Source organism: Talpa occidentalis, unplaced genomic scaffold (assembly GCF_014898055.3).
Source record: "Talpa occidentalis isolate TD23 unplaced genomic scaffold, MPIMG_talOcc4v2.1 talOcc4.2, whole genome shotgun sequence".
NCBI classification, from domain to species: domain Eukaryota; kingdom Metazoa; phylum Chordata; class Mammalia; order Eulipotyphla; family Talpidae; genus Talpa; species Talpa occidentalis.
This window is the reverse complement of record NW_023602073.1, coordinates 75,716,811-75,742,900: the sequence shown is the minus strand read 5'-3', so window position 1 is coordinate 75,742,900 and position 26,090 is coordinate 75,716,811. Positions and strand designations below refer to the sequence as shown.

Below are 26,090 nucleotides of genomic sequence, written 5' to 3'. Positions count from 1 at the left end.
CAGGGAGGCCCTGATCTTTATTCTTTTTAGTTGGGGTTCTCACACATGAAATTTTTACCAAAGCTGTGACAGTTACGGATTTGGGGCTTAGAAAGAGCCATTTTAAATCTTGAATAAAAGGGCCTCCCTGGTGGCATAGGCAGTTGAATGCAGCACTGTGAAACTCTCCACAGCCTCTGAGGTGTGGGTTCAATCCTGGCTGGCCGGGGAGCTACCCACATGGCACAGCAGACCTTTCCTGTCTTGCCGGCTGCTCCCCTCAGCAGTGTATTTTGTCAGTCTGCCTGTTCTGCTCCCCACTCTGTCTCTGGTGAATCCTTTCATCCTCCCACACATCTGGCCTGTATCCCTGTTCTTTTGTGAATAAATAAATCTTTAAAAAAAAAACTTGAAAAAAAATTTTTTTGTAAGAGTATTTCATTCCTGTAATAGTTTTCCATTTAGCATTAAATTTTTCCCTATGGTTTACCCCTCTGCTGTGGGGAGCCTGTCATTGTTGTTCCTCATGCCAACATAGGGGAGTCATTAAGATTTGATCTGTTAATAAGTATTTGAGTATTTGTAAATTGTTGAGACAGAACTGCCCTTCTGTGGCAGGGGGCAGAGGGAGTAATTGTGGAGATTGCTAGAAGACCAGAAGAATGTCTGACTCAGTGACCAATGATGATGGTAAGAAGCTGAATTCCTGTACAGAAAAGGCCATGTTTATCTTTAACTAATTCTAAAATAGCACATATGTAGACATAAGTCTTCTTTCATGATTTAGTCAGACAAAGGCTATCTAAGTAGAGTTTGGTGTCTGTGAGGAATAATATGCTGTGAAAAGACAATTTATTCAATAAGCATATGCTAATTATAAGAAATAAGGGATGCACAGATATATTAATAACTAACAATTACTGAGAGCTTAGTGTATTAAATAAATAGTTCTATGTGATTCACTTAACCCTATGAGATAGGTATTATTATTCCCATCTTATGGATAATGATACTGAGGCCCAGAGGCAGTAAATAACTTGCCTAAGGTGACCTGGTTGTTTGGGGCAGTCCGAGATTCAGATCTAGGCAGCCTGTCACCAGAGTCCAAGCCCTTGACATCTACAGTCTGCTTCCTATAGTATCTTCCCGCAGTACCTATTCTCTGGGAACTTACAGTTGAGCAATGGACATGCATGCAAACAAGTAAATGTAATACATGTGTGATGAAAATGCTATTGTAGAATTAGGCAGAAGGCACTATTAAGCATCTTGGAGGGCCAGAAATAGTTACAGAGAATCAGACGCCTGAGGTGAGCCCTGAAAGATAAGGCATTATCAGGTAGAAGGTGGAGGTAGGTATCCCAGATGAACAAGTGCAAAAGCACAGAGGCATTGAAGTGTATAGGGTACTCAGGGAACAGCTAGAGATGGTGCTGGTAGATGAGACTGGTTGGGCCAGGCAGGGCCAAATCATTAAGGGATTGTATATTATGCTAAATCATTTGGTTTATCTCCTGTGGTGGGACTCCATTGAAGGTAGGGAATAGGTGTATTCATTCTTTTGCTCCAAATATAGCTAATTTTTTGCTTCTTTTAATCTCCTCATGTGGATCAGGTTGGAGAAATACATGATTATTATCAAAGTTTAGGAACTCTCAACCATTATTATTCTCTCATGAACACTACACTTATTCCTCATGTATTCCTCATGCATCTGTGACTTTGAATTTGCTGTTTATTTTATCCTTGAATGCCTATCCTCACTCTTTGTCTGGCGAACTGCAGTTCACCTGTTAAGACTGACCTATGTTCAAATGATTTGTTTAGAAAAGTCTTTTCTTATCTTTCTTATCAAAGCGCCTTTCATTTTGATCCTCAGCACGTAGCATGGACTTCTGCATAATAGTTATTAAAATGAAAGAGGCAGTCTCTGCACTAAGACTGACATGTGTTCAAATCCTGCTCTCCGTGTGTGGCAGGAAGCACTTGGCATCTAAGGGGGCTTTCCTGAAGCAATTTTAATGAAGTGACCATTTACGGAGGTGTGGGCAGAACCAAGGGGCTTCACCAGCCAAGTGGAACCTATCTCCTTACCACTCCTGGTCTGAAGGGGCAGCGGAAGATGGTGGTCTTCCTGGACCCTGATAAGAGAAGCTGGAACTACGGATGAACCCTTTCTCAGGAGGGAGGCTGAGCAGTGCAGCCACGGCCAGAACCCAGTGAGCCAGGAAGGGAGCAAGTACTTCCTCCTGGCTACAGTGGTTGCCCTGCACTGGCCAAACCTAACTGGGATTCAGTGGGCAAAGGAGCTTGGGTGATTCCTATTTTAGAGATCGGCAAGGCAGAGAGGAGCAGAGAGTCAGAAGGCATGGGGGTAGTAGAGATGAAAAAAAAAACAGCATACCTGGGTATCTTCCAAGTTGTTTAACTCTCTGAGACACAGCAGCTTTCTTATTATAAAAGTGATGATAATTTTTTTAAAGATTTATTTATTTATGCATAAAAGAGCTGGGCTACAGGCCAGAGATGCGGGGGGGCCGGGGGGGGGGTTGGTAAGAGGATTCACCAGAGACAGAGAGGATTCACAGAGACAGGCAGATTGACCAAAGTACACTGCTGAGCAGCCGGCGAGACAAGAGAGGTCTGCTGCGCCATGTGGGTTGCTCCCTGACTGGCTGGGGATCGAATTCATGGTGCAGAGGCTGTGGATTGCTTCACAGTGCAGTGCTTAACCCCTTGCACCACCAGGGAGACCCAAAAGTGATGATAATTATCTCCATGAGTTGTAAAGATGAACTGAGCTGACATGGAAGAGATAGCATCATGACCTGCTTAGAATAAACACTCAATAAATGGCATTCCTGTCTTTCCTTTCTTCTCCTAGATCTTGAGTTCTTTATATATATATATATATATTTTACATCATTCTTCATTTTTGTGCAATGTATGCTTTCTCCTCTCAGGTGTAGTCCCTGTGAAATTCCTATTACTGATTCACCCATGTGAATCATCTCTATAGTCCCTTGTGCTCTTCCTACCCCTGTTGTGTAGATCTTGAGTTCTTTAGAGGCCACATTACCTGATCTAGATTATCTGGTATCAGAACACACTTATTGAATAAATGAATGGATATTTATACATGATATACAGCTTATGAGATGAGTGGTCCAGGTGGTAAGCACTATAGGATTCAGAGAACTAAGAGAGCTTTTTTTTTTTTTTTCCATCCTAGATATCTATTCACAGAAGAGATGGAATTCAGTCTGGCTTGAAAATTTGGCTAGGGATTGAATAGGCAGCAGATGTTAGGATTGGGGAGTAGAGTAAGCAAAGGTCCTGAGAGCCATTTGCCTGGATGTGGGGATTTATGCGCCAGAATACATTGATTGGGGCCAGAATACATTCAAGATACCCACTTTGCATAAACTTGAATTTCTGTGTTTCATGGAGATTCTGGTATAGGTAAATAGACTATCATAGCATGATTAAACATTAAAATGAGCAGGGTGAGAGGGGAGCAGGAGAAGGGAGTGGTGAATAGCTACTATAGCAGTCTGGGTATGATGTCATTAGAATGTGAACTTGGTCCTAACCCATGACACTCTGTTGGCATCTGGTAATTACTGCTGATGGGAGACTCTAAGAATGGCCTTCACTCTTTCTTTCTCAGTAGGATCAGTTGGAAGGGACAAAGATTAGAGGGTAGAAAATAGTGTGGAGGCTAGTCTTTTGCTTAGAGCAGTAAAAACATTCTGGGGAGTATTACCTGAGGCAGGTAAAACTTTACTTCCTCCATTTCACTGCATCTCATTGCACTTGGTCTTGGAGGCTAGAAATTGTCAGAGTTGATAGTGAGGAGACTGTTAGTTCTTTGTCTCATGTGATTTCTGCTCAGCCTCCTGGAATCCTTAGCTGACCTTTTTGCATACCATGTGTGGACCTGAGCTGAGGCCTTGTGTCCTCTTTTGGGTTCGAGTAAGTGCAGTTGGTGTTATCTGCTGGAGCTGCAGTATTCAACACGTGCCCAGCCTGTGCATATTCTAGATCACACATATGGAGAAAACTAGTGTTACTACAGGTTGTCGTGAAGGCAACTCTGACTGTGACTTGTTGATGGAGTAAAAATAAATCATCTATGTGAGTCAGGATTATTTAAATGACTTTATGTGAAGTCATTTCTAGTGGCAATCGGAGTAAGAAACAAACCCACAAGTGAGAAAGACTAAAACATGATGTAGCTGTGAAGGAGAAGAATCTGAAAGTGATAATGCAGTTTCAGCCACTTTCAGTAGGACTGTCCTCTGGATAGGGTGGACCATGTGCCATGGGGTCAACCATTATACCTTATTATCTTCAGCTGTTCTAGAATATTTATTTATATTAAATTCAACATTTATACACAAATGTGGCTATAAGAATTTCTAATGGAGATCACCAATATAAAATTAATTATTTTTATTTCTTTATTTTTTACTTCTTTGGGAAATTAGGGTGAATAAGTTAAAAATTTATCTGCATTTTCTCTTAGTAATACTTATCTCAGTAAATATATCTTGGGATTTATACTACATATTAAGACACATCACTGGGATGCTGGAATTTTCTCCCATGCTCTAGCAGATAACTAGATCCCCATCTCCATTTGTCCTTTTGACATTACAAAACATAATTTTTTGTATTTGTGGGATATTCTCATGGTTGTGTGAGATATTACCTCATTGTGGTTTTGATTTGCATTTCCCTGATAATAAGTGATGATGAGCATTTTTTCATGTGCCTTTTGGCTATCTGTATGTCTTCGTAGGGGGACGTATTGAATATTTAGTTTTTCCACCGGTTTTTTGGATTAGGTTATCTGGTTGTTGAGTTTTATGAGTTCTTTGTAGATCTTGGATTGTTGTCAGATGTATGACTTGTAAATATTTTCTCCCTTTCAGTAGGTCTTTCTTTTCATTTTACTGATCACTTTTTTCTCTAACCAGAAGCTTTTTAATTTAGTATAGTCCTATTTGCTTATTTTTGCTTTTGTTTCCCTTGCTATTGGAATGGAGTCCCTAAAGATTTCTGTGAAACTAATGTTGTGGAGTATTTTGTCTGTTTTCTTCTTCATACTTCAAAATTAAAGGTCTTACATCTAAGTCTTAAATCCATTTTGAGTTAATTTTTGTGTATGTCGTGTTTCATTCTTTTGCATGTGGCAGTCCAGTTTTCCCAACACCTTTTGTTGAAAAAGACTTGACTTCTCTAGTGTATACTCGTGGCTCCTTTGCTGCAGATTAATTATATATATATTTGTGTGGGTTTATTTCTGGGCTCTCAATTCTCTGTATGCCTATTTCTATTCCATTACTATACTTTGATAACTGTGACTTTGTAGTACAGTTTGAAGTGTGGGCGTGTGCTAACTCCATTTTTAAAATTATTTTTTATTGTTAGCATTTTTTTAATTATTTGGGATCTTTTGTGGTTTCATGTAAATTCCAGCAATGCTTGTTGTATTTCTTTGAAGAATGCTATAAAAAACCTTAATAGGGATTGCATCGAATCTGTATGTTATGTTGGGTAAGGAGCCATGACTTCATGAACAGGGAATATCTTTCCATGTCTTTGTGTCTTCTTTTATTTCTTTAAACTATGTCTTACAGTTTTCATTGTATGGTCTTTCACCTACTTTTTAAAATTTATTCCTGGGTATTTAATTTTAAATGAAAATTTAATTTTACTTTGTTAAATTTATTCCTGGGCAATTAATCTTGTTAATGTGATTGTAAATGGGATTGTTTTCTTCATGTCTTTCTTTTCTAGTTTGCTATTTGCCAATGGGAACACAACAGATATTTGTATATTGATCTTGTTACCTGTCACTTTATTTATTGTTTCTAATAGTTTTTTTTTTTAAGATTTATTTATTTATGCATACAGGAGCTGGGGTACAGGCCATAGATGCAGAGGGTAAGAGGATTCACCAGAGACAGAGTGGGGAACAGAACAGGCAGACTGACAAAGAAATACACTGCTGAGGGGAGCAGCAGGCAAGTCAGGAAAGGTCTGCTGCACCATGTGGGTTGCTCCCTGGCCGGCTGGGGATTGAACTCGTGCTGCAGAGGCTGTGGATTTCTTCATAGTGCAGTGCTTAAACCCTTGCACCACCAGGGAGGCCCGGTTTCTAATAGTTTTTTAATGGAGACTTTAGGATTTTCTATGTGTATTATGTTGTCTGCAATTGGTGACAGTTTTACTTCTCTCCCAATTTGGATTTTTTTTTGTATCTTTCTCTTGCCTGATTGCTCTAGCTAGGACTTCGAATACTACTAAAGTGAATAGTATTGGTGAAGTGGACATGCTCGTCTTACACCGGATCTCAGAGGAAAATCTTTCAGTTTTTCATGAAGCTGATGGGAGAATGAACCTGGAGGGACCCAGCTACTTGTGCAAATGAGCTGTGATGGGGGCTGGCTTGTGTTTGTGGCATCACCAATACCCTTCCTCTCTAGGGTTGGAGGTCAGAGACTCAGCAGTCTGTGTGCTGTTAGTGACCCTCACAAAGTCAGCACCAGTTTCAAGATACGAGGGGGGAAAGTAGAGTTCAGAGTTCCTTTTCCTATCTTTACTGGGGACCTAGCCTGTGGGGAGCACCTCAGTTCCTCTGTATGTGTTGCCCCTTATTCAAGGCTGTGTGTCTTCACACCATTTTTACTCTCCCATCCCAGTACCCCTGGCTGAGCTAACAGCCCTGCCTGCAGCCTCTAGGTCTTTCTTTCCTATCTCCTGTTCAGTGAAGTGTGAATCTCCTTAGTTTCTTCTCTGTTAAAGTTTGCATTGGTTTTCAATGTCCAAAGGGTGATCAAGTCTCACTCCTGACCATGGGACTCTCTCAGTGCAGTGTCCCTCCAGTTAACTGTTACACATTACTCTTCGACCCCTAGCCAGGAACCTCCTCTATCACCATCTTAGTGACCTCCTATATCCTAGAGTTTTTAAACATCATTGTCCTAACAGGAATGCTCACATTTTTGCATATGCATCACATTGACAACACATCGACATTGTTCTCTGTGCACTTCTCTGCTTTCTCTCACTTGATCTCCCAGCAATTTTCTAGGATAGGTGCTCATTTTCCACAGGAGGTAATTGTCAAGGTTACATGAATAATAGATGATGGAACTAAAATATAAACCCAAGAATTCTGACTGGAGCAGTTTGAGACTGGAGAAATAGAAATGATCATATTTTTAGGGCTGGATGTTTATTCTAATCAACCCTCCTAAAGTTTTAAATATTTCTTTGAGTCTAAGTTTTCCTGCCTACATAGATGGTAGATATAGGTGAGATCTTAACGTTCTTTCATTATTATATTGATCAAAACCTTTAAAAAAATGGTATTGAAGGTCATAGATAAATCCCAAACCTCTGCACCATGCGTTTAGTTGATACTTTCTTTTTGTAGCAGAGCACCGGAAAGCAGCAAGTATTTCTACTCTATTGCCCTGTCACGAGAGCCTGTTAATGTATAAGAACTCTTAGGCCCAAGAAGTATTTATGCATTTGATATTAGAGAGAGGGTAAAGGGATATAAAAATTTTCAAGCACTTGAAAATATCAGGCACACTGACTCTATTCTTGTTCATTTCACAGATCCTAATTTCCTGTGCGCTGTAATAACATCACCTACATTTCCTCATGATATAGAATCTGAGACTTTTTCAAAGAGCTGAAAGATTACCTGACTGAAAATGGCTAGCTCTCCCTGGTCATTGCTGAAGCTGTAGCTCGCTCCCCCTTGTTGACAAAACATTGATCCATGAAATTCTGTCCTCTTACTTTTGGGCTCTCACCATAAGTAACAACCTAATTGTTAAGCCTGACAATTTTGATTCAGAAGCTGGAGGACAAAGAAACTGAACACTGATGATTAGTGTTGTGCTTTTTGAAATGATGAACAGTGAGGAAGAAACAGGTATGAGTTGAGGAGCAGAAATCAAATATCCCATTTGATATGTTAAGTTTGAAATATTTCTTCGATATGCTATTGTTAGGGTTTCATGAAAGACTTTGGATTGGGAAGTCACAAGTACTTGGTTGCTATCAAATTCATAACAATGAATGAGATGACCAAGAAGCGAATATTGATAGAGAACAGAAGAGAGTTGAGGGCTGACCCTGACCTTTAGTGTTAAGAGACTGGGAAAAGATTAAAAGTCCCTTATAACTTCTATCTAACACTTTCTAGAGATATAGATGCCTTGAACAGGAATGGGCTCAAGACTCTTGACTTTTATTCATGGATGTTCCTCTTAGACCAAGAAAAGGCAACTCAGGTAGAAACTAGAGAAAGTGGAAGAAAAGGATTTTCCAATACTCATTGCTCCCTCCCTTCCCTGCTCTTTCCCCTACTGAACCATTTCCTTGACCTCACCCTGTTTTTCCTTCTGTTGTTGGATTTTGCTTTTGAGCCTTGGGGAAATGTTCTTTTCTGGTTGCAGTTTAGGTCATTGTAAGGCTGTTAACTTATTATGGCATGTTGCATAATTTTAACTTTTTAATTGATATTAGCAGAATTTTAGGTCATCTCTGAATTTGGGAGCTTGCTGCAATGTAGGAAAGACTAATCAGACATTCTTTTTTTTACTGCTTATCTAATTTATTTCCTTTTTAAATTTTTTTAAATTTTATATATTTTTTACATCATTTTTCATTTTTATACAATGTATGCATTTTCATCTTGGTTATAGTCCCCATACAATTCCCACCCCCCCTTGTTTTGATCAGACATTCTTCATCTTGTTGAAAATATAGTAGGATGTTTCTCTGTTCCCTTCCTGCTTGGATTATTGAAAGGTCTGCCTTTTCCTTTTCAAATATGTAGGACCAGGCAGCTTTATTTGCATAACCTCAGGATACTTCCCTTTCTGTGCAAGACTTGACTGCACAACTCATACCTTACTTTGTTCTAATTAATTGGCACATGCAAAGTTCCTAAAGGAAATGTTTGTTTTCTTTTTTGCTTTGGAATTCTAGAGAATGCATTGAATTAATAAAGTCAAATTTCTTTTGCTAACTTCCTCAGAAAGACTTTATTGAATACTCTTTATTGAATACTCTTTCAACTTACAGAGTCTTTGCCATATATTGGTTGAATACCTCCTGGAATCTTCAGAAGGATTCGTTTATAAATTTACTACCAATACAAATGAGTAATTTGTGCACAAGAGAATGTAAAGCGGGGCCACTATATTAAATGAACTGTGCAGATATAGAGTTTAGTCTTTCAAACACTTTATGAGTCCAGGATTAACTGAATGAAGGCATTCACATGCTACACCTGGAAAAAAGTAAGCACATCTTCTAGCTCATCATTCTCAAGTTCAGCTTTTGATTGCAGCAAGGCTGATAGACATTCTTTTTATGTTTATTGTCATTCTGACTCAGGGTCATCTATTGTCTTAAAAAATTTTAAGTCTTTTAAGTTACAGGCAAGAAAACTTGAAGGAAAAAAAAACTTTGGGATACCCACTTATATTTTCAAGTACAACTGTGGATCAAAGAATTGAAATAAAAGAAGTCCCTTCAAAGGTGGTCTTGTTTATTACTTTATTTCTTTAAATTGTGGGAGGATACATTTCTTTTAAAGGACATACTCATAGCTTCCCTTGGAATTTTGTTTGGCATTTAACAACCATTTTGCCTAAATGACTCCTTGGTCTTGACCATAAATCCAGGGGTTACAGCCGAAGACCATATCCTATTCTATCATCTGTGAAGAGGGTGAAGCTCCTACTGTGTTACTGTAACAGAGTGGTCCCCAGGAAAGGGGGAGGTTCCCTGCCCCACCCAAGGGAGGGTGGAGCTGAGCAGGGAGAGGAGAAGCTGCAGAGGAGACTGAGGAAGGAAGCAGGATGGAGCCATAAGGAGACCTGGAGGAGGTACATGGAGCCTAGAGACACGTGAAGAAACTGAGCTTGTCTTTTGGTCGTGGACTGGGTGACAGAGATGTGGGTGAGACCCGTGGGGAGGTGACCATGGCAGCTTTTATCTTGATTTTGATTTTGCTCTTTTCCTTCTGGGCTTGTCTGGTTGTTTCTGACCCTTTTCTGTGGGTCCCCACTGGAAGGTGCTTTAGACTTGTGGCAGGCTTTGGGGCCTTGCTCTGGGCCAATCCCATTTGGATGGAGTTTTACCCACGAGGGGACGGGTAACTTTGGGTGCTTGATTTAGAAACTATATTCTTTGCCTTTCTTGTATTGTTTCCTAATTGTATTAAAGTTCCTTCCCATTAAAGTCTCATATGTTTTGTGTTTATGCAGTGGATGGCAGAACCCATTTAGAATAGGCAGGTTTGCCGGGTTTGGGCTGCCCCTCTCCCTGCCCTATAACATTACCATCAGTACTTTCACCTTAAAGGACTGTAGAACTTTTTGACTCAATGTTATCCTAATGCCAGATTCTCCTTCGCTCTTGTACTTTAGTGATAAGATCCCCCCTCTCCCACCACATTGTTTGCTACCACCAATTAGTAGCAAGTTAATTGTACTTGAAGAATAAAAATCTTTGTTTTCTAGGCTTAAGGTTTCATCTCTGAATCTCTTCTCCTAGATCTAGCTCTCACTTTTTCCAAAAATTACCTTTGTTGCACTTCACTAAACCACCTCTGTCAGTAGCAAAGATTCCTCTGATTTCTATCAGCAGTTCATCTTTTTCCCCCTTAAGTTGTGAGGCACTGAGGGTAGCTCAAGAAAACCTTGTTGTTGGGGCCTCCCTGGTGGTGCAAAGGGTTAAATAAACAGCACACTATGAAGCAATCCGCAGCCTCTGCAGCATGAGTTCGATCCCCGGCGGGCCAGGGAGCAACCCACATGGCACAGCAGACCTTTCCTGACTCGCCTGCTGCTCCCCTCAGCAGTGTACTTTGGTCAATCTGCCTGTTCTATTCCCCACTCTGTCTCTGGTGAATCCTCTCACCACCACCCGCCCCCGCATCTTTGGCCTGTACCCCAGCTCTTGTATGCATAAATAAATCTTTAAAAAAAAAGAAAACCTTGTTGTGGAAATTGAACATACACAAACTGAATTCAGTTTGTGCCTTGGAAAAGGAAAGATCAGCTTAGGATCTTTTCAAATCTTAAGTAACATTTCAGGAAAGTTACTGCTTTGCTATAGCATATTTAGTTAAGTAGTATTTCCTATTTTTCAAAGCTTGTTCATATTCAATATCTCAATCTGCAAAACCACTCTGTGCGTTATGTATATATTATTAACCTGATTTGACAAAGCTGGGTCTCAGAGAGGAAAGGACTGGCTCAAGGTTTTAAGTCTAGATAGAGGCAGACATCCCTCATCTCTTTAGAAAAGCTCTCAGATAACATTCAGGGAATTGGCTGAGAAATCAGGGAGAAGAGTGTAGATTCTAGCAAACTGGGGCAATTATCTTCTCAACCTGACTTGTTCCCAGGGAAAATCTATATATCTTTGAAAGCCTGCTTACAACTTGCATTATCTGTACTGGCCACTCTATTGTACCAATGTATTGGCAAGTCCACTTCGGTCTAATACTACCAAGTCCATGCCATAGTCTCCATACATTCATAAAATAGTTAAGTAGGCAGTCAGCTCTGATGGTGGGAAATACCACTGACTGGCCAGCATCTATCCCTTACTATTTGCTGTTCAATATGACTAAGGTGGGTGAAGGTCAGGTACCTAAGTAAAAATTATATTTACATACTCTTGTGCATTGTTGTTGGGAAGGTACAATGGTATGGTTTCTATGGAAAATAGTATATTTCCTCAAATAATTGAAAATAGAAATACTATACCATCTAACAATTGCACTAAGAGATGCTTGCATATCCATAGTCATAGTAGCATTATTCGTACTAGCACATGTGAAGACAATCCAAGTGTCCATTGACAGATGAAAGAATAAACAAAATGAGGTATATACATGCAACAATATATAAATTCAGTCAGAAGGAAACTCTGTTACATGTTTCAATATGGATGAGCCTTGAAGACATTATGCTAAGTAAAGTAAGTGAGTCACTAAAAGACAAATACTGGTCTGCCTGGTGGCACATGCGGTTGAGCACAGAGCTGTAAAGCTGTCTGCAGCCTCTGCAGTGCCGGTTCGATCCCTGCTGGCCTCGGAGCAACCCACATGGCACTGCAGACCTCTCCTGTCTCGCCCGCTGCTCCCCTCAGCAGTGTATTTTGTCAGTCTGCCTGTTCTGTTCCCCACTCTGTCTCTGGTGAATCTTCTCACCCTCCCGCACATCTGGCCTATACCCCAGTTCTTGTATTAAAAAAATAAATAAAATAAATAAAAGACAAATACTGAATCATCCAGCTTCTATAGGTACTTAGCATAGTCAAAATCATAGAGACAGAAAGTAGAATGGTGGTTTCCAGAGGCTGAGGGGAGAAGGAATTGGGGAATTGTTTAGCAAGTGTAGCATTTTAATTTTCAAGCTGAAGAGTTCTGAAGACTGGTTGCACAACTGTGTGAATATACTTACTATTTCTGAACTGTACACTTAAAATGGCTACAGTCTGGCCTGGTAAAGTTTATGTCACATGTGTTTTGTTAAAATTAGAAAGAACTTAATTTGAAACAGAATACTGCTGAAAAGCAGGCAGGATAATAATAATATAAGTTCATAGTCTGAAGGCCTCAAATGATAAGAACATTAGAGAAGATGTAAATTTAGCTTATTTTAAATAGAACTATCATGAAGTATGAGAGGCACTAGGTAGACATGAGGTAATTATAAGTAGCAAATGCTAAATAAAGGTCTTAATTACAAACTGGAGTTGATGTCCTTATTCTCAGTGTTGGCCTGACTCTGGATTGAGAATCAATGGCAAGACATGTTGTTTCATATGAATGAAATGGCAATAGGTATCATTATTCTTGAAAGGGAGAAACTACTTAGAATGTAAACTTTTAGTTGACATTTTGTATAAATATTTGTAAAGTTAAAACATTATGCTCTAAAGTAAACAATATTTCTCTAAAATAATGTAAATTTCAATATTAATTCAAAAGATTTTATTTCATGATCAATTTGTGTTCTTGTGTCCAAAACTTTCAGAAAATTTGTTTAGTTAATAGGTATGTTGATTTTGCTAGAGATCAGAATTTTCAGCGGGGTACAGAAGAGATGCAGTTATAAAGTCAGCACTTAACTAAATCACAATTATCCTAAAATTGAATTGGCAATCTTCATTTGTATTCATAATGAATTTTTATCATTAAAAATGGTATTTCTTAGTTCTGCTTATTGATACAGTATAGAAACAATGCCAATTCAGTAGTAATGCCATATTATGCAATATTAATGCCACATATGGAGGCTGCGTCTGCTTGGGTTCCGCAGGGAAGCAGGATAAGGGTGGAGGCAAGAGCTAAGAAGCAAGGATGTAGGCTTGGCCGGAGATTGTGCACAAATTTCACCACAGCTATCCTCAACTTGAAAGCAAGCCTTTAGTCCCCCATCTCTGTTAGAGATCAGCCATTGACTACTTGGGGGGTGTAAGAAAGCTCAGTGTAGCCAGGGGAGTTCTCTGAAGAAGGGGCAGCTGTGAGTCATTATGTTGAACACTGGCAGCAGGTGAGAGTACACTGACTCCCAAAGGCTTTGCTTGGGGCACCTGCCCACAGTGTTCATCACAGGCTTTGGAGAAGTGACTGATTCCTAATCTAGAACAGGAAATGTCTAGTGAGCTTGACCCATCTTAACAAACCAGAAAGCAAGAGAGTATCACAGAATGCCGTGGTCCTGTCAGAAGGATGAGGAGTAAATCTAGGGAGGCTCCTACTGTCCAATCAATAAGAATCATGATGGCAGTGGGTTGAGACATGTCAGTATATTTGAAAATCCATGAATTTATGATATTTTTCAAATATTTCATTATAGAACTTTAGAGAATGCTAAATGAACCAACTCACTTTCTTGGAAAATGGTAAAAGGATAGAGTCAAGCATTTCCCTATCTCTGCTGTAAGAATTATTCTACATAGTAGTCAAATAACTGTTGCGGGAAGAAGGAATGATGACATTAGAATGTCCCTGTTTTGTAAACTGTAATGAAATGACGAAGCTAGGCTGTGATCACTGATGACTGCTGACACCCAAAGAGACACAAAGACAACATGCATTGTGTGTCTCCTGAAGAAAGTACATAATCACATTTATGAAGTATTCTTACTAAGAAAATTGAACCTAAATCAGATCAAATTGCTACTTGTAATTGGAGATTTACCCAAAATACAGGGGAAAGAGGAATATGTTAAAAAATATGGTAAAGATACAGGTAGCAAAATTCAGTCTGTGGAAATCTTAGGACAAAAACTTAAATTTCTTCAGCAAAAAAATTGTAACGGGGTGGTGGGGGGAAAGGCATGAAGGGTAATCTAGAGATGAAAGGAAATATAAGGGGCCTAACAAGCAAAGGTAATGTGTAGGCCCTGTTTGGATGAAAAAACCAAGGGTAAAAAAAAGAATTCTTGAGAAAATTATGACTCATCAAGTAATAGATGATTTACAACATTTATATTAGTGTTTTTGGTTGGTAATTGTATTTTGATTTTGTTAAAAATAGCCCTTATCTTTTAGATCTTTAGTAACAAACAATAAGATCCTGAGATTTGCTTCAATATAATTCAGTGGGTGGAGGAGGAAATATGCATAGGGATACAGTTGAAATAACAGTGAAGGACTTGGTAATTGTTAATGCTGGGTAAGCTGTGAATGGTAGTTCTTTGTATTTACCTATTGTTGAATAATCTTGAAATAGTCCATAATTTTTTTCATTAAAAATAATCCAAATCTTTTTTGAAGTTTATGTCATTAACAGTTTTTCTCTCATTGAGTCCCTCTTCAGCCTTTGGTTTTCCATAGAGTGAGCCTAAATTTTTGTTAATAACATTTCCAGATTTCCTATAGTAGTAGATTTTAGAGAGGCAAAGGAGGCAATATTCAAAACATGGCTATTCTTTGATGCTTTTTCTTTCTTTGGGTAAAGAACTATTTGTTTACTTACTGACTTTTTGCTTATAATGCCATGTTGGTGAATGATGAGTAAATGTACTTATTATTTAAAACAAATAATGCAAAATAAAGAAGAAATTATGTATGTTTATTCTTCCATTTTTCAATCTAAGATCATCCATTTTTTAATCTAATCCCTGATATTACTGTTTTTGTTCTTTGTAAATTTCATATGAAAATAGAAAATTATTGAAACAAAACTGATCCAAATGTAATATGTCATGACGTTGCTTAATTTTGTTTTGTTGAAACTCAAATATTTCCTAGTTTTATAGTTTTCCCATAGTAGTAGGATTCTTCCATTCCTACTTTATTTTAGCATACTGCTCTAATTATCTTCTCACAGAGCTCATGAAATTTTAATGATGGCTGAAATGCAAGCTATTGAGTTACCCAATCGATTTGAGTTAATCTTTAATATTGACATCACATGCCATTAACTTTCTTTTTAGGAGATGGTTTTCAGAGGTAGACTATTTGCTTTCATTTTGATGCGCAAACTTCCACCTTCCTGCTGCTAGCCTGGGAGGTGAGCTGGTGATTTATGCATTTCTAACTCTGTTTAAAGCTCTGTCATGAGAGTGCTTTAGTATAACCTGTGAATTTTATCTATTCGCCTTATTAGGAATGGGCATGAATAACTGAAGAGAGATTATAATTTTTAGCTGTTTTGTCAATGCAAAAAAATATTTCATTTACTTTTGCTAAAATTAGAGAAGCAGCCATCTATCTTAAAGAGGCAATGATGTCCTTATAGGTCACGTGCCTTTATGCTATTAATTTTTATAACTTGCACTCACAGAAAAAAATATTTTTGAGTAGGCAGCAAAAATGATCTCCTTTTTGTTTGCTATCAGAGTAACCTTTTCCCTTGAATTGTAATAATAGTCACTTATGATATAATGCTGCCAACCTTTTCTCCTCGTTCGCATTCCAAGAAGGTTAAACATTACTGAGCATACACCTTTGTCCAAGAGCTCAGAAGGACAAAAATTATACATTTAACCTGAACATATACTGTTAGTGGAGTTTCATGTGCTCATTCAACTCTGATGTTTGAAGAAGGTATATCAGGAAAGTTCAATATCCAAGGTTCTTGGTATCTTCCTTCATACTTTTCTTTGTTGCTTTTTTCTTTTTTTAATTTCTTCCACAGATAATAATTTATAGAAATTTGTGAATTTCATCAATAAAGAAAAACCACTTGGATTAAATATCCAATCACTGATCTGTTTTTGAGTTACGCTGTTGTCTATTCTTAGGAGGAAAATAATGATTATGGTTGGAGAGTTTTAGAATTCTGTGGCCCATGGCCTGCTCCTAAAACCTGGGTGGTTCTTTTTTAATATAAAAATAAGCTGTGGATCTAAAGGGCAAAAGCAAAGTAGAGAGATGAATCAAGTGAATATTAAGCATCGTTGCTTTATTTAGTGTTTGCTTTATATTCTTAGTTATTTTCAGTGGTTCTTTTCCTTTACCTAAGTCTATAGTACTTTGAGTAACAGAGTATTTTGTATTACTAGACACTGTATTTTATTAGTTCATATTTATAAACATATCTTTCACTAAATTTAAAAACATATCTTTCACTAAAAACTTATCTTTTCACCAAACTAGGTAAATTGAAAGACAGCAGCACTGTTTTCTTAGAACTATCCAAAAGTTGTTTCTCTGAAGTAATTTCTTCAGTTTAGTTCTGTCTCTTGCTCTGGCTTTTATAATGAGAAGAATTGTGTAACCTTAGAAGAAAGGACTATGCCTTGTGTTTTAAACCTAGGCCTAGGGAATTGTGGATTTCCATACATTTTTAATAATAAATTTCTGGTTTGCTTTTTCTAAATAGTTATTGTTTAGCCATCATGGAGTAAGAGAAAATTGTAAAAGGTGAGAAATATGAGTGGAGAGGAGTAGGGAAAAAGAAAATAACAGACTCAGTCATGGTGGCAAATGGCCAAGATTATAGTTTATATGTCTCAAAGTACTTTCTTGATACTCTTGAAAGTTATCTGTTCATCATGGAATATAAATCAAAGTTTTTTACATTATATGCTACAGTAGCACTTGGTTTATTAAAGGACTGGGCCCAGTTTAATTTTTCTTGAGCTAAGACTTAAACCTTTCAGCAAACATAAGCAGTAGAATGGAGTGGCTAAGGTTTAGTCTAGTGCCCCACAGCCTGTGTAAGTTCAATTTCTGGCTTCAATACTTACCAGCTCAATGCGTTTAAGCACTGTGAGTTATTTAGCTTCTCTGTGGCTCAGATTCTTCTACTGTAGATGGTTACCATAACTTCATACTGTTCTTATGAGGATTCATCTTTTTTTATAGTGTTTAAAACAGTACTTGGCACTTGATAAGTGCTGTAACTGTTTACCATTATCACTTATCTACAACCTAGGAATGGGATAAGGTTCTGGATGTATTGAAGATATGGAGCTCTGATTAATTTGAAAAGAGTGAGAAAACTGGGGAGCCAGTAATTTGAGGTCACATTGTTGGATTAGAATGAGAAGTTTCAGAAATGGTTCCATTTCAGGTGACGTAATCATCCAGAATGGGGCCAGGGAGAGAAGAAGAGATGGTGAACATTATTTGAGTTTGGGAGATTTGGAATCTTTGAGGCTCAGGTATTGGATGGCTCATCCAATTGATGTGGGGATCTTCTGAGATGATAACTCTTAAAGAGGAGAAGCAGTGAGTCAGTTGCCAAAGTTCTCAGTGAATGAGTGGGTGTGGCCAGAGGCCAGGCAGTTCAGAGAGGGGAAGACAGTGGTGTTGTATGGTGACTTGAATATCACAGAGTGCGTCTGATGGCGCTCTTGGAAGAAGAAGCAACCCCTGCTAGAGGACCAGAAGGGTGCTGAGAGCAGGCACTGAATAAATGGCGAAGGTAAGACAGGCAGTGGAGATGGCACTTTAAGTGAGGAAGTGGAGCTTGTTGACAGTGAAATAAAAGTTCTAAAAGGCATCTAGAAAAAATTGGCTAGGAGAGCAGCAGTGAAGGAGGTACAGATAGCAGGAGGATGATGGTCTTTGAGAAGACAGTTGCCTCTGGGGCATGAGTTTGGGGCAGTAGCCAAGGATGGCAGGAATGAGCAGTGTGGTGGGTGAGTTCATCTGTGCTGAGATCCCAGCAGCTCTAGAGATGCATGACAGAGGTAATCAGAGGCAGCCTTGTGCCACTCACATCAATTGTCTGAAGTCTTTGCTTCTGGTCACTAAACACTTAGATGTTCTGTGTCCATTAGACACTTAAAAGTGTGAGCTCTTCAGAAGCCTTTTGGAATGACTGAGATCTAAATACATTATTGAGTCCAAAATAAAAAGCTAGGAACTTGAACTTTAAAAATTATCTTTAATTAAACGATGACAAACTGTATTATTATTTCAACTGGGCAACTGCAATTCAACTTTTATAAAATTGTATGTAATTGACATTTACAATTACAAAATGTTATTTTAGAAAAATTTACATAAATAACATAGCCTTGGGCCTCCCCAGTGGCACAGCGGTTGAGTGCTGGGTTGCAAAGCTGCCCGCAGCCTCTGCAGCGACGGTTTGATTCCCGCCTGCCAGGCGAGGGTCCCACATGAAGTGTAGACCTCTCCTGCGGCCCGCTGCTCCCCTCAGCAGTGTACTTCGTCAGTCTGCCTATTCTGTTCCCCGCTCTGGCTCTGGTGAATTCTCTCACCCTCCTGCACTTCTGACTGTACCCAGTGCTTGTATAAATAAATAAATAAATCTTTAAAAAAAAATAACATAGCCTTTTCAAGTATTTAATGTGAAATGTGTAAAATGTGTCTGATTGTGTGTCTGATGTGATGGGATAGAACATCGTTAGATGTGCCTGTGTCTAGGGCTTGGTGGCTCAGGTATTGGATGGCTTGTGTTCCAAATGGAACCTCAGGGAGAGTTTTTCAGAAAGTGTTTGCATGCAGTTGAAAATGGCTTTAGTAACAATAGCCAGGCCTCCACTAAGATTCTATTCAGATGGTTGGGATGGAGAGTCACTATTCTGAGGAATCTTCTTTGTTAAGGGCACTAGTTCTGGCATCTACCTTTGGTAATCTGGAAACCCTATTTTATTATTTCCTTACAATCTCTTGAATATCACGTGATTTAAAGTGGGGGTAGAGTGAGAGAAATTAGAAAAGTTAGGTATTCTTCGGGTTTCAGGAGAGAATAGAGACGTTGGATTTTAAGACCGATTGAACTGGAATAATTACTCATCTCTGAGTTATAGTTTTCTTTGATGTAGAATGAAAATAGCAGCAATATATATTTCTTCATATTGTTCCAAGGATTAAGTGAGACAGTATTTGACAAGACTTTATGAGCTATATAGTACCCCACAAATATAATTGTGATTGACAGGAGGTTGAGGAGTTATGATGGCGATAAAGAGGATGAAAAGAAAGTAAACTGACTGATTCATGATCACCAACATCATTGGCTCTTGTGTGGCCAGGCTTTGTTAATTAATTAATCTAAAAAGAACATATAAACCTTGATTCAAAACAGAAGCAACCATCTTAGTTGTGACCTCTTTCTAAACATATCATTTCCCCCTTCCAACCACCTTAATCTCTCTGCTGAAGGTAACCATCATTATGAAAGCCTTATATTATTTTCTTATTTTCTTCTTCAAAGTTAATTGCATCTCTACATATTCCTAAAAGTTTACATCTTAAAATTTTAGTTGTTTTTAATAAATAAAAATGCTCATTCCCCCCCCCTTAAAATTATATTACTAACATTCAACCATATCATTGCATGCCACTGTCATGTATTCATTTAACTTTTGTGTGTATGGACTCAAGCGTGTTCAGTCTCTTGTACGTGGGCATTTGTTTCCAAGCCTTTACTCATTTGAGTTGCTAACTAAGTTATCTTGTGCTTGCCTCTGACTCTTCATGGGCAGGAGATTTTTCTTGGATGAGTGCTTAGTGGAATCACCGGATAATAAAGTATATATGTAAGTTCAACTTCAAGAAATAATGCCAAACCATTTTATTAGCCACATGTGTTTCCTGTCTTGCTGCAAAATGTCCATTTTACTTACACTTGTTCCAATTTGTGTTTCTCTTAGGCATTTGTTGGAGTTTATTTTATATTTCTGTTCACTGGCTTTTAGTTTAAATTATTTATATTTTTCATTGGTTGGTTATTTTTGATACTCTCTTGTTCCTAGCTTCTGTTTTTGGTACCTTATTTCCTTTCTTTAAACATGTAAAATACATTTATTTTATATTTACCATTTGATAATACTCCTGAAACTTTTACCAATGGGTTGTATCTTTGTTGTTTCTCTAGTCCCACCACTTCCTATTTCACTGTATGTTTTGCAACTTTTTATTACAAACTTTCATTTGATGGAAATTTGTGGTAATTTGGAACATTGGATTGAAGGTATACTTCTTCCGAGAGAATATTCTCTTATTTCTGCCAGGCTTTCCTGGCCATGGGAAATCTAAAACTAAATTCTTAGTGTCAGAGCTTTTCAAACTGCATAAGTAGCATAATTCACCACAAAATACACAAGAGGTGGATGTGGTTGATTTGGTGGTGGGTGTGACCTCAATTAAAAAATAAATTAATTAAAAAAATTCTCAGAACTGTGGATCAATAAAGCGATTGTTGTTGTTTTAAGTCAAAGGGGAAAAAGCACACACAATACTTGGGGTTAAGAAAATATTTTTCCCATTCCGTCTACCCTCAGGCTTGAGATAGACAAGTGTCCTTGCTATCTCAAGGCAAGTTGTGTTGTTATCCTAATTTAAACTTTCCTTGGCTTTGTTTATGAAGTCCATCAGACTTACTTGTCTTTGTCTTTTGTCCCTATCCAGGTACTTGGCCACCCAAGTGAAGTTTTAGGTCAAAGGGATCAGTGTATCTGTATCTGTGTTTGCTTCTCTAGCTCTCTGACTTCTGAAGATTTTCCTTTACTTTCCTGCCATCTCACTGATGCATTTGAAAAAAAAAAATCTCTGTGTGTGTATGTACATATATGTTTGTGGGGTGTATTTTATTATTATTTTGAATGGAAGCTTGAGCCTCATGACTACATTATTGTGACTTTGAGTTGGCTGCGCCAAACCACAGTTATGTCTCTGTGGTTTGCATGTCCTGCAGTTTGCTTGGTTGACTACAGGTTGTCTGTTGACTGAGGAAAAAATTCCAGTCATATTGACCTCCAGTTACCTCCTCCTTCAACTTTCCTTGTTCCCTCCTGACTCCATCCATTTGCCACTCCCCTGCAGGAAGGATTCCCTTCTGTACTCCTTCACTTCCCACAACAGCCATCAATCAGGATCCAACTCATTACCCTAAATGTCCTCTTCAGATGGGGGCTCAGTCAACTCCTCTCCCAGGAAGCCTCCCATGATCATCCTGACTAGGACTAGTTGCTACCAGACAGAAGTTATCTGTGTTATAGACTTTTTATTAGTTGAACCTTTTAATGTGCTATGTGTATCCTCTCAATGATAATGAGGATCCATGGAAGCAGGGAATGTGAAGTTCTCACACTCTAAAGCACCCTGCATGCACTTCCTGTGTCTAGCAAGCAGACAGGACAGAATTCCTCAGGAGACAGAACAAAGAATAATCCTAAACAGTGTGGAGGTTCTAAATCTGCCTAGTCAGCTCAATGCCCAGTTCTGACACTCGTGCCCTGGGGTTCAAGAAGCAACATGTCTGAATCATCTTACTCATCTGTAAAACAAGAGCACTAGCAATTCCAGCACATCCTCAAGGGGAATTTGTGAGGATAGAAAGTGTAAGGTCCTTGGACCATGTCTGCATGTCTGTTGTGTTACCATTTGTTAAATATATGTGTGTGTATATATATATCATGGATATTTTATGCAGCATTTTTAAGTATTGTGTCATAGGAAGCTTGCTAGACTATCATGTCTACAGTATTTTTGAAAGACCCTTATTTTCATATGACAAAAGATAGTTCCCCAGAGTGGGTTCTGTCAGATCAGAGCTATGTATACACCCAAAGTTTTAGCTTCTGTCTCTAAAGCCATGGAAAATTAAGAAGTCTGGCCATTATTGTCATAGTATACTCATTCCCCACCAACCAGGGGATTGAGGCAGGACTTTCAATTCATATTTCTAGTATAATTTCAGTCCTACTTAGGACTGTGCAGTACATTGAGCTGAATCCTCCCAATGGCTAGTCTTAGCAGTAGAGGACACAATACTTTCACTTTCTGAGATGGTAGAATTCATATTCACATGGAGTATGGACAAGTATCCTAGTGACTCACTTATTTTCAAGTTTTGAATTTCAGTGCATAGCTGTCATTTCACCTAAACCAAGTCAACTTGCTAATTATATACTAAGTATATAATATCTCCAATTCAGTAGTCTTTAAACTTAATTTACAGTAAGTGCGTAGGTCAGAATTTTAAAAGTTTGAAGATAAGACATTAAAGATATAAAAAGAAATTTCAAGATGATGGACTCATGGACAACTTAGAAACCTCAAAAATTTTTGAGGTTGGTCTATATGCTAGACAACCTAGATTGTCACTTCAGGAAAAGAAGGCCTGGAAAAGCGACCTGAGATGCCAAAGACCATATATCCTGGGACTTTCCGAATCACAACTGAAAAGAGGATCTCCTAGTTGAATGTACTTTCTTATGTGCTGTACTGTTTCCCTGTTTGTAAGCATTAGCAAAGCATTAACACCTTTTTTTTTTTTTTAAAGATTTATTTATTCATACAAGCACTGGGTAAAGTCAGAAGCGCGGGAGGGTGAGAGAATTCACCAGAGCCAGAGGGGAGAGCAGAAGGCAGATTAATGAAGTACACTGCTGAGGGGAGCAGGGGCAGCAGGAGAGGTCTGCGTGCCATGTGGGACCCTCGCCAGTGGCCAGGGATCGAATCGGTGCTGCAGAGGCTGTGGGCAGCTTCGCAACCCAGCAGCGCTCAACCGCTGTGCCACCGGGGAGGCCCCATTAACACTTTTTATACCAATAAATTAAAAAAATCCATTTATGTTTTGTAAAATGAACTGACCCCCTTATCCCCATGTTTAAAATTAATTTAGAGAACCCAGACATTTTCATTAAAAAAGGGTAATCTTGAGAATTTATGAGTGTTAAGCAGACAATACAGATTTCTTTTGTTTATTTCTAGAATATATGTAATCACCATGGCTGCAGGCAGACTTGTCTATTTATTAGAGCAAGGCGATCAGGAAGTCTGAGATGCAGACGTTTCTGGATGAAGGGGAAGTGAAAAATAACTTCTTTGGAAATGAGAATGCTCCTTTTTATAAACAAGTGTCTCTCATTATTTCCTGTTTTGTTCTTTTTTTTCCATCCTAGAAACATTATCAGCTCTTTATTGCTCTAGAGATAACCATGAATAAATGAACTGTACAAGAAAAGAAGTTATAAGGACTCAAACATTTTATGGCACATTTTTATCATTGTTGATTAATAGTAGCATTTTTTAAAGCACTGTGAGCAGGTATTGTATTAAGCAATGAGCATTAACTTATTTAAGCCTAACAACCTCCCTAGAAAGTAGATTTTCATTAAAGATTAGAAAATCAAAGCTCAAAAAGGTTAAGGACCTTGTCCAAAGTCCTGTAGCTGGTAAGTGGTGAGGCTAGGTGAAGAGGCATATGGCCCTGTTACACTCCAGGCCCGTGTCTAACCTCAGTTCTGTCATCTCCCTGTTGACCTTGCTGAGAACAGTTTCATTGTCTGGTGTATGCTTAGGAGAGTTTTACTATGGGTTATGAAACTATGCTATGCTTTAAACCTCTTTTTCCAAGACAAGCTTTAGGGTATAATAGGCAACGATTGTGGGGAGGAAGATACAGAAGAAGGAAATAATTGTTATTGAAGGAAATCAATGCTTACGAGGTACCTACTGTTTGATAGGCAGCACAAATGCATTTGCAAAATTCATTCACTATTCATTTTTCTATCCCTCAATTATATACTAAGCACCCGGGTGGGTTCATCACTGTGCTAGGAACTGGGGATACAACTGTGATGAAGACAAGATCCTAGTATTCATGGAGCTTATTTTCCAGTGGTAGAAACCGACAACAACAACAGATTAACAAGTACATTTATATAACATCTGAGGTGGTGAATAGTGCTCCAGGGTAAGTTGAAGAAGGTTAAGATGACTGGGGAGGAGGTTAATGTTATATAAGGATTTAGGGGAAAACATGGTTTGCTTTTTAATGTTGAAATAAAATTATGTGCATTTTACCATTATGTAAGTTTTCAGCATGCTTCATTGAAGAACTTTCTTTAGCAAGGTGTTATTTAAGCAGAAATCCAAAGACAGGGGCCTGGCAGGCCATGGTAAAGGCTTTGGATTTCACCCTGAGTGAAGGGAAGTTATGAAAGGTTTGGAGCACAGGCACCATATTCTCTGACCTGTACTATTAAGGCGTTAATCAAGCTTGTGTGTGGAGAATAGACAGAGGGTGAGAGAATGTGACTTGAATAAGAACAGTACAGCACTCATTTATTAATGCCTGCTAAGCACTTTATATCATTTATAATCATTTCAAAATCTAGTTGAATTAAGTTATTCCTGTGCAGCAGATGATTAGTCTGAAAAGCTCCCCGTGGCTTAGAAATTTGCCTAAGGTCACTCAGCACTGACTGTAGGAATACTCTATCAAGGGGATAATTTGGGTACAGCTCTTTAAAATGACAACTGTCATCTAGGGTGTCTTTTCTATATGCTAGATTTGGTCCTAAGTGCCTTGAATATACTGTGAACAAGAACTTTGAAATATAGGTATTGTTCCCATTCGTGAATGAGGACTCCAAGGTTCACAGAGGTTGTGACTTAATGACTTGCAATAAAGCCACATAGCTAGTTAGTGGCAGAACTGGACATCGAAACCCTGATCTTTGACCTCCTGCTTTATTATAGTAAGTGAAAGAATTTATAAGATTGTAAACAATATTTTACTCTTCTTCTCCTTTCTACCCTGGTCCTCTTGGTTTTGGTTACTGTAGGTGATTACTACCATTCCTTTTTAAAGGAAATTATGTAAGATGCTAATAGCTTAGGATATCTTTACATATTTGTATTTTATCTCTCATATAAGTTTGGTCATTTCACAAGCCTTTTCATAGGGAGGGAGACATTGAAGAGTGAATTTCTAATGGGAGCATTTCAGACATTGTGGCAACAGTTCTTGGTAGCAGATCTTCTGACTTCATCTACCACATGAAAGATTATGTTCTCCCTGGAGATTTGGGAAGGATGGTGAGGAAATAAGGCCATCTGTCTCCCTGACTCAACAGAGCTGTAGAGGATGGATTGTTATGTTTACATTAAAAGCATGTATCCCAGGCATTCTTCCTCTTGAGTTCTCCGAATTAGGGCCAGTCCATGTTTCTGTTAGTGCAGAGACTCATTTGCATCTCTGTCTCTGTGGTGATTAGAACTGATTCTAGGAAAAATTGTGAGGTGGGCAAAGTTTATCTTGTTTAGCCTCTAGCAGCTCCACTGTTCCCCTAACTTTTATCAAAACATTTCTTCAGAATTTAGTCTGATGTCCTTATTCACCCTAAAATGTAAATGTCTGCTATCACTTGATGTCTACTACTTATGAGAAGCTTGGTTAGGAAAGAAAATCCTTAAATTAAAAAGAACATATTGTTTTCTTCACATAGAAGAACAGGGGGATAGGCCAGAGGTGCAGGGTTGAGAGTATTCTCCAGAGACGGAGTGGGGAGCAGAACAGGTGGATTTGAAATACACTGTTGAAGACATACAGACCAATGGAATCGAATAGAAAATCCAGAAATAAACCCACAGATTTATGGTCAACTAATCTTTGACAAAGGAGCAAAGACTATGCATTGGAGCAAAGAAAGTTTGTTCAATAAATGGTGCTGGGAAAACTGGGTCGCTACATACAAAAGAATGAAGCTTGACCACTACCTCACACCATACACAAAAATCAACTCAAAATGGATTAAAGAATTAGACATAAGACCTGAAACCATAAAATATATAGAAGGAAATATAGGCGAAACACTACGTGATTTGCACATCAAAG

General features: G+C 38.4%; 1 protein-coding gene across 8 annotated transcripts in view; it reads left to right on the top strand.

Annotated features, from left to right (window-relative positions):
• Positions 1–26,090, top strand: part of DST (dystonin) — a 415,236-nt gene that overhangs the window by 49,694 nt on the left and 339,452 nt on the right. The gene's annotated exons all lie outside the window — the stretch shown is intronic.